Here is a 14,050-nt window from a genome sequence, read left to right on the forward strand (position 1 = left end):
TCCCCAGGACACACATAAAACTGGATACAGTAGTGCACATCCACGATCCCAGCACATCTATTGCTATGCATGGGAGGCAGAGACGGGACAGTCACCTAAAACTGGCTGGCCAGTTGATCTGGCATACACAATGACAAACACAAGATACATTATCTCAAAAAATGGAGTGGAAAGCAAGGACCATCACCCCAGACATGTGACCTCCACATGTGTATCATTGTGTACATGCCTGAACTCACACAAACGAACACACACACACCATACGTAGACCCACACCACATACACACACACAAACTTCCATAGTGACTTTTTGTCATTATTCCCTAGGTTATACAAAGTAATTATGTACATAACATTTATGTTGCATTCAGTATTATACATAGAGAGAGGATTTAAAGTATACAGGAAGATGCACACAGGTTTTAAGGAACTTTGTCAATTTATATGAGGTTTGGTACCTATGGGTTCTGATATCCACAAAGATTCCTAGGACCAGTTTTGCGAAGGTATAGGAGAAAGATTAGAAATGGCACTGGTGTGAACTGGAGAATGAATCTACATTAGCTGGAAGCTAAGGCCTGGTATAGACACTGAGGCCGCTCAACAGAACAGTCATTATGGTTTGATCAGCATTCAAGACTGCAGAGTTCTCTGGTGACCTAACCCTAGGTACCTGGGGAGGAATCAGGTATGGTAACCTCAGCCTCCCCTTGCCTACCCTAGAACTCTCTTTCAGGCCAGTGACACAAAGCTCTGAAGCTCTGAAGAGACCGGTGTTCTGGTGCAGGATGCTGAGAACACCCAAGAAGCCTGAAATCCAGTGCCCCAGCACAAAAAAAGACTGGCAGGAATGGGGATCCCTGGTGATTATGGTCTTGGGGAGTCTAGACATCTGGGTGCCCTTGGCCATGGAGAGAACACTTCTAAAGATATTTGTTCCTGTATTGCCAGGGTCCTGCTCAGAAAGTCCTTTCCTGTGCCAGTGAGTTCACACACCTTTTCTATTTCTTACTTTGTCAGATTCTGGTATCTGATGCTATGTTGACAGCCTGGACTCATCTGGAATTGAGTTTTGTGCAGACTGAGAGTTCGGAAGAGAGCTTCATTTTTCATTGAACAGCTGTTTGACCAGCATATGATTTGTTGAAGATGCTGTCTTTTCTCCAGTGTGTATTTCTGACCTTTTTTGGTAAAAAAATCAGGTGGCTTATAGAATGTAAATATATAGGCCCTCAATCCTATTCCAATGACCAAAGTGTGTGTGTGTGTGTGTGTGTGTGTGTGTGTGTGTGTGTGTTCATGCTAGTACCACACTGTTTTTATTACTATAGCTCTGTAGTATAACTTGAAACATGGGATGGTGATTTCAAAAACCTCCCTAAGGTTTTTTTTTTTTATTGTTTAGGATATTTTTTTTTTCGAGATCAGTATCAGCTTGATTTCTCCATGTTCGATGGCTCGAGTATGTGGTGTCTTTAGCAACTGTCAATTTCTAAAGGGTAACCAAGAACTTTGGCAATAGCCTGTAAAGTTTGGGGTCTATGCCACCTCATTGATCAATAACTTCAGAAGAGGTTACCAGTTCCTGACATCAGCATTTTTTATTTGTTAACTCCCTGCTTCTTAGTAGGGACACTGCTGCCCTGCCGTAGGGTAAGTCCATTTTAACTCTCTGTATCTATCTCTCCATGTCTATCTATAAATACATATGATGTTTTATGGAAGCTTCAACAGCAGCAGATTTCTGTATAACTTTCTTGAAAGGTCTTTAGTGTTAATATCCTTTCCTACACCCCCTTCTCTACCGCACCTTCACCGCACTCCAATTTAACCCTTCCTGTTCTGTTATTTCCTTTTTTACTCTCTATACAAGAGCGGTCTCTCTCCCCTCCCAAAAAGTCTCTCCCCATAGCTCTTAGTAATTTGCTTACCTCTATGGGTATTCCAAATGAAACACACATATTTGAAGACTCAAAGCCAGCATCCACAAATGAGAGAGACATGTGACATTTGTTTTTCTGGCCTGGGCTGTTATCTCCCTGAATGATTGTTTCAGCTTCATCCATTTACCTGAAAGTTTTATAGTTCCGATTTTCTTAATAGCTAAATAATACCCCACTATGTAAATATACTACATTTTCACTGTTCCTTCATCAGTTGGTGGCCATCTAGGCTGCTTCCATTTCATGGTTATTATAAACAGAGCAGCAATGAACAGGGATGAGCAGCCGTCTCCAGGGTAGTTGATGGAGTCCTGTTATATGATTAAGAGCATTGTAGCTGGATCATGTGGTATACTTGAAGAGTATTTTATTTTTAGCTTTTGAAGAACCTCCACACTGATTTCCATAGTAGCTGCATCAGCTTCCATTTCTATTATCGGTGAACAAGGGTTCCCCTTTCCCCCATCCTTATTAGCATTTTCTGTCATTTATTTCTGTGATCTTAGCCATTCTGACCGGAGTGAGCGGAGATCTCTGTAGCTTTGATTCGCCTTTCCCCTGTGGCTATGAATGTTGGACATTAAAACAAGCTGTAAAGAAACTTTTAGTTTCTTGAAGTCCCATTTACCAATTATTGATATTGAGTCTATGGGGCCATTCTCGTTCAAACCACCGCATTGCCCATCTCCAGCATAGCCACACACTATCCCAGGGGCTTACGCCGGGATATGTTACACGGCAAGGGGAGAATTAAGTTTTCACTCAGCTGACTTTGAAGGAGGCAAGTTGTCTGAGATTACCTGGGTGTGCCTGATTTAATCATGATGATCCACAGTGGGGGAAAGGAGCAGAAGGGCCAGAGAGCCACTGGGGAGATGATGAGAGAACTACAGTTGATATTAAGGGTGAGGGAAGGGTCCACAGACTAAGAGATGCAGTTTCCTCTGGAAGGTAGACAAGGTAGACGGTCTCTTACATAGCCAAGAGCCCTGTTGATAGAACTTAGTCCGGCTTGTGTTCATTTTCTGTCTTTCAGAACTATAAGACAGTGTTTTTTAAACTTTTAATAACATTTATTTGTTTATTGTATGGGGGGGGAGTATGGGTGAGGTGTGTGTGTGTGTGTGTGTGTGTGTGTGTGTTTAGGTCAGAGGACAGCCTGAAGGAGTTAGTTCTCTCCTAGCTTGGGGGTTCCAGGGATTGAACTGAGGTTTGGAGGCAGGAGCCTTTAGCCAGCGAGCCATGTCAGCCCATTTTATATTATTTTAAGCCGCCAGTTCTGTGGCCGTTTGTTTTAGAGCCCTAAGAAGGAACTAATCTGCTCCTCTTTGAAGACCATGTCCTCTTAGAAACATCCTCTGGGTATTTCTTCGGGAGAAAAACGCCTGTGCTGTCTATCTGGAAATACATTTATTGCTTCTGGAAGGATCATTTCTCTACTATTGTTCTGCTAATAACAGTTAATTTTTCTTGAAGCATGTGGAAGATGGCCTTCAACTATCTCCTGACTTTCATTGCTGTAAGGAAGTCATTGGTCAGCATATCCTTCTGCAAGCAATCTCTTCAACTTTGGTGTTCTACAGATTCATTCTGAGTTATCTGTGAGTAAATTTGTTCTTGCTTATCCTTCTCTGTGGAAGTTTTGTACAGCTCCAGGCTCTTTAAATTGGTTATTCATTCTGTGAATTTTTAAACTCTTCTTACGCAGCAGATTGTCTTTTCATGTTTAATAACCCACTGCTTAAACCATTCTATTTTAAGCTCCATTTTTAGCAATTACATTATTTATAAAAAAGCTTTTAAATTTTTTTCTCAAAGGTTCCAGGGCTTTTGTTTTTTTGAGACAGGGATTCCCCGAATAGCCTTGTCTATCCTGAAACTCACTCTGTAGGCCAGGCTGACCTCGAACTCACAGAGATCCGCCTGCCTCTGCCTCCCAAGTGCTGGGATTAAAGGTGTGCGCCACCATCTCCTGGCTCAGGTTATTATCTTTATCATAACCTTGATCATGCTTACTTTTTTACTTTAAATATTCCAATGATAGTCACGGTAATCCCGAATCTGATAACTATAAACTTTGTAAGAGGTGATGTCGTGCTTGAATTTTAAGGTCTGAGTCAGGCATGTGTGAATTATGGTGAAACGGAAAGAGATGGAGTCCCTCACTGCAGAGTCTTGCTGAGCTTCTCAACAGCTGGATTCTAGGACAGGGTCGCAGTGGTTAAAAGGCACTTATGCTCTTTCAGAGGGAGAGTTCCCACTACCCACATTGGAGTATTCACAACTACCTAGGGATCTGATGGACCTCCCAGGCACCTGCACTTACCTGTGTACAACTCCACCCCCACACATACACTCATAATCAAAAATAAAAACAAAAGGATCCCAGCGCTATTAACAACTATTTAAGGCCTTTCTCTGGTCTCAGCTGAAAACCTGCAGTTTGCTGGGATTCTCAGCAGAAATTCCATTTGCAGGGAATGGACATGTGTTACCCCTGTACCTGGTGACACCTGGCTTTGTTTAATGGGATTAAAATCTCATTCAAGGCACCTATGGGGGGGGAGAGAGAGAGAGAGAGAGAGAGAGAGAGAGAGAGAGAGAGAGAGAGAGAGAGAGAAGACTTTTTAGCAACCCTTTGAGATGAGCGTTGCAATCTCCCAAATGGTTTCGGTTTACTGCAAAGACACTGCGTCTGAAGCTCTCACACACACGATGTCTCATTGTGTCTCACTCCTTCCCAGAGTAGCTTTCTCTGAACCCCCATGCTTAAAATAGTGTTAAAAAATGTCTCACAATAAACCATGACTCTTTTTTTGAGGTCACAGCTGTGATTTTGGATGTGCTTTTTTAATTCTTTTCCTGAGTACTTTTTCTCCTGTTTCTCTCCTCTCCCCTCCCCTCCCCTCCCCTCCTCTCCTCTTTTCTAAATTTTGTGTGCATTGGTGTTTTACTATGAATGCTGAATTTCCTGTAACTAAAGTTACAGACAGGTGTGAATTGCCATGTGGGTGCTGGAAATTGAACCCTGGTTCTCTGGAAGAGCAGTCAGTGCTCTTAACCTCTGAGCCATCTCTCCGGCCCACTTTCTTCCTGTTACTAATAAGATCCCAGTTCTGCTTCAGTTGTTTCACTGTGAACACACACACACACACACACACAAAAAGAACAGGAAAATGAAAGAGGACACAAAAGAAATATCACATTAAATTACTATTAACATCAACCTTCTAATATAATAATGGAGGTCTTTGTTAAAACAAGTAAATAAAAAATGTTTAAGTAAACATTTTGGTTAACGTAGTTAATACGGTAAAGATACTTCCCCCAAACTTGTTTCTTTAATATATAAATTAAAGAAAAGATAAAAAAGATTGAAACCATAGATTAAAATTTAGAAGACAGAATAATTCTGTGTGCTGATTGGGCTCCTGTGTTAAATGGACCAACTGAACAAAGACCCACCAGATTATTGGAAAAAAATTAATGTTGACCAAGTAGCTATTGCTAGTAAAGATATTTTATTAATTTAAAAGTTAAATATAGTATTTTAGCTATGTTTTTAAGAATTCATATTTTAGAGATATTTTTTGAAGTATTTATGGACAGAACAATAAAATACCTAGCATCAGTTTCAAAGTAACACAATAACAAAGTTACACAAGGGAAAATAGATGGAGCCAGGACAGCTTTATGCTGACAGCGTGCTTGACAGTTTTGGACACATGGAAGTTCACTATGCTGTTGGTTGGGAGGATGGCTTGGGAGGTAAACTGCTTGTCATAAAAATGTGACGACCCAACATCCATGCAAATCTCGGATGCCCACTATAGTCATCCCAGTGGTACTCATGGATGTGTGCAGGGTAAACACACATTAAATAAATGAATGGAAAAAAACTAAAAAATGTGCACAAATCATTTAAAGGTATAGTTCAATTATCTCAAGAAATTTATATTCTCATTTTTATTCTTATCTTCTTATTTTATTTTTGTTTTTCGAGACAAGGTCTCTCTATGGAGCCTTAGCTGTTCCAGAACTCTCTATGTAGATCACACTAACCTTGAATTCTCAGAGACCAGCCTGCCTCTGTTTCCCAATTGCTGGGATTGAAGAAGTGTGCCACCATGCCTGACTCAACTTTTCTCATTAAAAAAAAAAGTTTACATTTATTCTGTGTGTGTGTGTGTGTGTGTGTGTGTGTGTGTGTGTGTGTGTACAGGCTAAGGCCAAAAAGGAGGATGAGGGTGTCCTGCTAGGTTCTCATCCAGCAAGTCCCAGAGATCCTCCTGTCTCCACTCCCGCAACACTCAAGTTACAGGTGATCACAGTCACGCCAGCTTTTAACATGGGTACTGATGATTCGAACCTGGGTCTCCAGGCTTGCACAGCAGGCACAGGTGACCGCTGGGCCATCTCCCCTGATTGCTGAGGTTCAGATGCGTGTGTGCGACTGGGAGAAACTGCCAGCAAAGATAACACCTAGGAGGAATGCCCTCCAGGGCAAGATCAGCTCACAAGGGCAGCGAGGTGTGGAAGGTGAAATTCAGATTATGGGGTCAAAGATATTGTTTGCTCAAGTAGTCAGCTGAACGATATAAGCAACAGTGGAAAAAGAGAAACTGTTTGCTCCAGAAGTGAACCTAGCCAGTGTCCTGTGTGTGTCTCTGTCTGCCATTAACACAGTGTCCTGTGTCAGTGTCCATTAACGCTCCTTTCCAGGTCTGTGTGTTTGTTGCTCATGGCTACACTGGCCACATCCCCCAACCCCTAAGGAAATCTTTTAGCAATGGAACTTTTCTCAAAAGCATAGAGGGGGTGCTGGAGAGATGGCTCAGTGTTTAAGAGCATTGCCTGCTCTTCCAAAGGTCCTGAGTTCAATTCCCAGCACCCACATGGTGGCTCACAACCATTTGTAATGAGGCCTGGTGCCCTCTTCTGGACTGCAGAAAGAATACTGTATACATAATAAACAAATAAATAAATATTTAAAAATAAAAGTGTTCTTTAAAAAACATAGAAGGTAATAATATGAACCATTATGTGTGTGTGTGTGTATATATGTACATATCATATATATATATGATAATGGGTGTGTGCACATGTATTCATGTATTGAGGTAGAGGTCAACATCAAATGTCTTCACCTTATTTTTAAAGACTTGCTCTTACTATTTTTTAAAATTATGCCTAGGTATGTATGCCTGCATGTGGCTATGTGTATGTGAGTTGAGGTGTCCTGGAGGCCAGAGGCATCAAATCCTGGGAGATGAAGTTACAGATGGTTGTGAGGCCAGGAACCAATCTTTAGGAACTCTGGAAGAACACCAAATGTTCTTAAGCCTTGAGCCATCTCTCCACAGAACAATGACTAAGACACAAACACACCCCAAAGTGCAACAATGATTCTGAACCTGAGAGGTTTTGTAGAGACATTTCAGGAACCTAGGGCCTCATATGTCTGGCTCATTTTGGGGATAAAAAAACCCATATTCCAAAAGTGTGTGCAATCTCAGAAGTATTTAAAAGTCACGACTCTCTGAGAGCTTCACGAAAGTAAGTGATTCATTGTATCTTTCTTCATTAGTCCTTACTGCTCTTATTTCCAGTCCACTTCCCGTCTATGTGGATTTGAAGAAAGAACAATGGTATATATTTTACATTGCTGTAGGAAATCCTACAGCCAGTAGCCTTTAAGTTACCTGCCCACTTGGGCGTGACCTCTTATACTATAAATGCCGTTGTAAAGCGTGTTCGCTCTCTCTTCCAGTTGCGGATTCGGTTGCTGCTCCCCATTCAAACAGAGGACTGTGATCTGTGAGTTTACCCCTAAATAAATAATCCTTTATTATACTCAATTCTGAGGTAGTATGGGATTTCTTTTTAGCGTTCATCTTCATTACATATAATTTGAAATCACAAATTGGAAAGAAAAAAATCCTGAACTTTCAGTAAGGGAGCAAAGGAAGTGTATAAAAAGTAGAATTCAGATAAAAATAGAAATCTAGAAAATGCTGAGTTATGACATAAACACGGGAGCAATACTGAAACCCTCATATCTAGTAAATCAGCAAAAATTAGAAAAAGTGGTTTTTTTTTCCAGTAAAATCTATGCCAGCTATAGGCTATCACTGTTCTAACTTCCTCAATTGATGATTTATGAGATATAGCAACACTCTTCAAAGCATTGCTCCATTTTACCTGAACTGTACATCATATTTTAATAATAAAAGGCTGGCTAAAATAACAATGCATCTTAAGCATTCCAAAGGGAAGGAACATGGAAGGAACATGGATATGATATTTCAGGTACACTGACACAGAAAATAATTCAAAAGGCAAAACACACATGATTGGCTCACCACAGACGAAAATAGCAAAACACGAGAGAAAAACTCAATGTACAAAATAAGGATGGTTAATTAGAAAGCTGTGTTTTTGGAAAAGTATGCAGCTATTTGAAATGTTCAGTTATGAAAAGCCAGGAGTAAGTACGAAACCACTCGTTACATCACCCAACAGGGGTTTTAAAAAGGGAAGATTTCCGAGGTGCACAGTTCTTGGAGGCTGTGGAAGCAGCGCGCATGAGGTCTTGACTATGTTCCAACAGTTTACATTCCCAAGGAAACACTCATCACCAACAGAGCTACCCTGGCGTGAAGTTAATGAGCAACATAATCCCGGAGCATGATAACAAACTAGCCCCGCCCCTCAAATGCCGGTGAGAAACTGTGTATTTTCAGCGTGACTCCGAGACTCGGAGAAGCGTGAGGGTTTTCTTTCCACGGACTCTGCAAGCGTCATCTGTGTCGACAGCAGCCCCTGACGTCATAAGCCCTTGACTCACTGTCGTCATCGTCTTCTGCCTACTCATGCTTCCCAAATGCATCCACACGGCCCGCCTTTGTCTATGTCCTTCTGCCAGGAATACCTGGCTGGTCAGACGTGCGCCTCAGCTCAGCTCTGAGGCCACCTTCCCTGAGAAGCCTACGTACTTGTTTTCCTTTATTGAGCTTGGAGCCTTCTGTTAGGGTTCCCATACCCCTTTTGCTTTTAAGTTTTGCTGTATCTTCTTATGAACCCATCTGCTTGAGATTGAGAGTTTCTATAAATTAGAACCATGATAAAGATGAATCAAGTAGAGATTTCGGAGTTAGGAGACCTTAGTTTCAAATTCTAGCTGTCCCTCTTAATCCCAAACCCACTAAGTCTCTCCGGACTTCTGTTTCTTTGCCAGTCCATGGAAGTCAGAAGAAGCATCTTTCCAAAGGCTATTGGCCAGTGTTAAGAATCCAGCAAGAGCTGTGCATGCATCCAGGTGTGGGAGCCACTGGAGAAGAATAAGATCAAGTTTTCCGGCCATCAGTTCAGTCTTGCACCAAAGAACAGGGAGAAGACTCAGAGGACCTCAAAACCTGTAAGCCAGCTAGACTCCAACACCGGAATCTGGACATTAGCCATTCCTCTCCCGTCTCCTTGGAGACCCCAGACGTTAGAGAAATTGCTTGACACACCACTTTCTTCAAGTGAGGAAACCCAGGAATAGATGTAGCGGGGGTGAGGGAGTCAGATCCCCTATCGGCCCAGTTCGCCCCTCCCTTCTCTGGCCTGACGTTGAGTCATTGCTGACATCATCTGAAACGCTGCTGGTCTTGGAGCTGGTGACCTAACAACATGGGGAAATTTTCCTTCTGTGAAGCATTTCTTCCAGCTGAAGGAGGTCCATCTCCTTTCCCACTACCCGTTGCCTTAACGTCTCCCCCGGCCCCTGAACGTATCACCTCTGATACCTGCTGTGATGACGTTTTTCCGTCTTCTGTGTAGCTGAGAAGATCTGGGTCACATGTCAGGATTCTCCTCACTTCCTCCCTGAATGTGCAATAGGTGCGGCGGAACATCACACCGTGGTGCAAGTCTGGAACCAGGCTTTCCCCAGGGATCAGGGGGTCTCGACCCTATCTGCTGTGACGGACCGTGGTTTTATGATCCAATTTCTTAACCCTGCCTCCCTACCCGGGTCACTGACCTGGAAGAGTCCAATAAAATCAGCCCACATCCTGGATGTCGTGAGAGTCAAATAAGACAGCTTGGTAAAGAACCGCGAGTCTTGGAAGTGATTACCGAAATTAATAATGCTTACCTTTTTTCCTCTTAATGTGTTGCTGTTTGTTTAGAACTGTCCTCAGAAGTCCCAGCTGCTGGACGTGTGATGCCCAGAGTGCAGAAAAGTCTTCACCCAGCTGCTGGCCTCCCCAGACAAGCCCATTCTTCTCGCTGCTCTATTTCTGGGCACAGATCACTCACTTCTTGTCCCTCTTGCTGCTGCTCACACATTACCGTAGAAGTCACGTCTTAAACAATCTGCCCCTTTGTGGTCCTATAGGTTAGAAGTCACATAGGTGCCAGTGAGCTAAAATCAAGGTGTCCCTGAGGATATACTACCCTTAGACTCTCAGAGAAAATCCATTCATTTGCCTTCTCCCGTGAATGGGGTGCTCAGAAAGCCGTAACTCAAGGTGCAGTTTCGTTCTGGGATTCTGTTGTCCTCCTGTATCTGGCTCAGCTTTCTTCCCCACAGGGCAAGCCCAAACAACCAGGATTTATTTTTCTCAAGATGAGACAGCCATAGAAATGAGAACCCATTTCCTCCCAAATAAGCCGTAAAACTTAAAGTATAACCCCTCCCCTCTAGCTTCCCATCTTAACGGTGACCACAAGGAAAGGCTCTGACACACCTTGTCTCTTAGACACATCTTGTGACTCTAGGGCACAAGATCCCCTCCCCATTCTGGGAGAGGTCCTGCCTCATCTTGGGAGGAAGGAATTCTGCACAGAGGCCAAGTAGAATCTTGAGACAACTGGTTTCCTACGTAGTGTAGCATCGTTAGATCATACACCTCGCCTAACCACGCTTTCTCTCCAGCTGTTCATACTTCCTGATGACCTGATCATCGTTGATGGGAGTGTAAGCTAGTGCAGTTGCTATGGAAATCAGCGGAGATATTCCTTAGAAAGCTTCCATATGACACAGCTATATCACACCTGAGGGTATGCCCAGAGCACTCAACGTCCTAGAGATTCTTGTTCATCTGTGTTCACTGCTGTTCTGTTCACTACAGCCAGGAAGTAGAATCAGCCTAGATGTGATGGATGATGGAAATCAGTACATATACACACGGTTATGAAGAAAATATCCAGGTAAATGAGTAGAATTGGAAAACACCAGACTAAGGTTACTTAGGTTCAGAAAGACCAATATATTAGTGTTCTCTACGGGAACAGAACCGATAGAATGAATATACGTGGAAGATTTATTAGAACGGCTTGTAGGCTGAGTAATTCAATAATGACTGTCTCCCGATAGAAAGGCCAAGGATCCTATAGTTTTTTTTCCCCTTCACAAGACTAGACATGTCGGGAGCAGGCAAAGAGAAAAGACTTCCTTCTTTGGTGTCTTTATTTTGTGGGCTGCCACAAGAAGATGTGGCTCCCCTGACCTCAAATAATCCAGATTTTGGGTAGGTCTTCCCACCTCAAATGATCCAATGAAGAAGAATCCCTCACAGGTGTGTCCAGTTGTTTGGGGCTGAGCTGATTCCGGTTGTCATTAAGTTGACAAGGACGATTAGCCAATCACAACAAGTGTCGGCAGCTCTCACCCTTGTGCCTGTATCAGCTTTGTGTAGTTGTCGAGTTGGGTATTTAAGTTTGGGTGTGTGTCTATAGAGCCAGGAGAGTTATAAAAGAACCCCTGAGGGGGCCAGCGAGACGGGAGAGGGCAGACACACGCTATAAGGAAGTACTGGGAGAGGATGGTGGGAAGCTGGGGCCGGGTGGTATTTGGAGGAGGGCTAACCAAAACTAACGGTATATGAAAAAAAACCATATGGAAACCTACGATTAAACTAATTTTTTAAAAAATGACCAGTTTACTCTGAATTTTTGATCTTCAATTTTGATCAAATAGAGTATTGTGCTTTTGTTTTGTTAATCCATCTTTTGGTGTGGGGGTATGGAGCATGGCCCCTATTGCGAGCAGAAAAGGGTCACTTTTTCTTTACTGCCTCCACACTGGCTTCTAGTGCACCCACCTGGCCTAGTGAGTCCACTTGGTGATGCTGCATCACCCCAGCCCCTCCTATAGTCTGTGCATCTTATGTGCTCCAGCCTCCCTGGGAGGACGTTTGGGGGACTCACACCAATGTATCTGCCTTCCACACAGCCTCATTTTCTGGCTGTTAAGGAAGAACAGTATGTTAGAGAGCAAAGCCCCTCTGTGAGTGATTTCTCTCTCTGCTCTCTGGATTTTCTTTCAGGACCTAAAACTCTCCTTCCTTAACCTCTGACCATTTCTAAGCCAATTCTTCAGTCTTCCCAAACAATTTATGGAAATTATCAGATAATTTAAAAAAAGTCAATGAATTCTTGTTTAAATGCATTTAAGTTTACTTCTATTGCTTGTCCAATAGGACTCCAATAGAGAGATATACATGGACCACTAACAGCGACTGGTTTGCCATACTAACATTATCAATACACCATGTGTGCACTGGTAATCCCATAGGGCAGCGTAGCTGTCTTTGGTGTCACTGGAGGTGATTTCAGACCTCCAAATGCTTGTGTTAGCTACGTTCCTCACCGCTGTCCCAATAAAACCAGACAAGAAACAACTTGGAAGGAAGGAGGAAAGGGCTTGTTTTGCTTGTAGTACAAGGAGATGCAGTTCGCTATGACAGGGAAGGCACAGGACAAGTGTGTGGGACAGCTGACCACATGGCATCAGATTCAGGGAGTAGAGAGAGATGCGTGCTGGTGTGGAGCTTAGCTTGTTCTTTCCTTTGCCTTCGCTCCAGACCCCAGTCCACCAGATGTGCCGATTTCATTTGCAAGTGGGTCTTCCCTCTTCAGTTCAACCTGTCTGGATGCTTGCATAAACACACCTAGAGATGTATGTTCGTGGTAGTTCTAAACCTGGCCTTGTGACAATGACAATTCCCCATCACAACCCTTATCTGTTTTAGTAGTATAGCTGTGTGCTTGTGTTAATATTCAACAGGAAAGTGTTTAATTAGCATCTTAAAGTTATGATTTCACAGTTACTGGTGTTCGGGATTAGGCAAAATGGTAAAAATATGCACAATGATGCATGTTTTCCTGGCATAGTGGCTTTTTCACTTATGATCCATTGACTGTGCATGCTTCTCATTAAGAAGACAAGTATCTCACTGGCCGAGTCTTGGAGGGATGCAAGGCGGGATACTCTGCTGTTGGGCTAGAATATGGTTGTCTTCTGGGACCAGAGAATACAGTTGTCTTCTGGGACTGGAGAATACGATTGTCTTCTGGGACCAGAGAATACAGTTGTCTTCTGGGAACAAAGAATATGGTTGTCTTCTGGGACCAGAGAGTATGGTTGTCTTCTGGGACCGGATTACAGTTCTGCATTATGTGTCTTGTCCTGAAAGAACCAAACTTTCCCTCCTCTCTGGATGGTAGGGAGAATTTGGATGCGTGAGCCAAGATAGGATAAGTCTGTGCTACTATTAAGGACTTTGAAGCTGATGGGACAGAGACTCAGAAAGCTTTCAGCTTTCCATGGTGATGTATAGTGGCTGGTATATGGATTTTTATATAGGTGATTTTACCAAATGAGATCCAGAATGTGGAAGTGCTTGACCAGTGTATTAGTTACTATTCTATTATGAACAAAAAAATAAAAAAAAGGAAAGGAGGACATGACTGCCCCTAGCTATGGTGGAGGAGACAGCTTATTGTAGATCTGTGGGAGAGCATAGCCAGAGCAGGGACATCTGGGGGAGTCCAGAATGGGCAGGACCAGGCTGAGCTGGGTCATGTGGGAGAAGGGGAGGGGGAAAGGAAGATAGAAGGGAGCCAGGTGCAGTAGTCAGGAGGCCAAAGGTTCAAAAAGGGGAAGGGTAACCACAATTTTCTGGATTCTATAGGGAAGAGTCTCTGGGGGGAAGGGCAGCCCAGCCCCTGGACTGGAGAGTTCAGGGTAGAGAGCTGGGTATGTGAACCACATCCTGTAACAGGTAGGGACTGAGGGATGCTGGGAGAACCTGGCAGCCAGGTCCAGCTTAGATATA

Source organism: Myodes glareolus, chromosome 21 (assembly GCF_982192425.1).
Source record: "Myodes glareolus chromosome 21, mMyoGla1.1, whole genome shotgun sequence".
In the NCBI taxonomy this organism is placed as follows: Eukaryota; Metazoa; Chordata; class Mammalia; order Rodentia; family Cricetidae; genus Myodes; species Myodes glareolus.